This window comes from Bison bison, unplaced genomic scaffold (assembly GCF_000754665.1).
Source record: "Bison bison bison isolate TAMUID 2011002044 unplaced genomic scaffold, Bison_UMD1.0 scf7180017864108, whole genome shotgun sequence".
In the NCBI taxonomy this organism is placed as follows: Eukaryota; Metazoa; Chordata; class Mammalia; order Artiodactyla; family Bovidae; genus Bison; species Bison bison.
The window spans coordinates 5289242-5289508 of record NW_011494680.1 but is presented as its reverse complement, the minus strand read 5'-3'; positions in this window follow the sequence as shown (position 1 = coordinate 5289508).

The window sequence follows — 267 nt, the reverse complement described above, 5'->3', positions numbered from 1 at the left end:
CCCAATATCTCCCAGCATCAAAGTCTTTTCCAATGATCAACTCTTTGCATGAGATGGCCAAAGTACTGGAGTTTCAGCTTTAGCATCATTCCTTCCAAAGAAATCCCAGGGCTGATCTCCTTCAGAATGGACTGGTTGGATCTCCCTGCAGTCCAAGGGACTCTCAAGAGTCTTCTCCAACACCACAGTTCAAAAGTGTCAGTTCTTCGGCACTCAGCTTTCTTCACAGTCCAACTCTCACATCCATACATGACCACAGGAAAAACC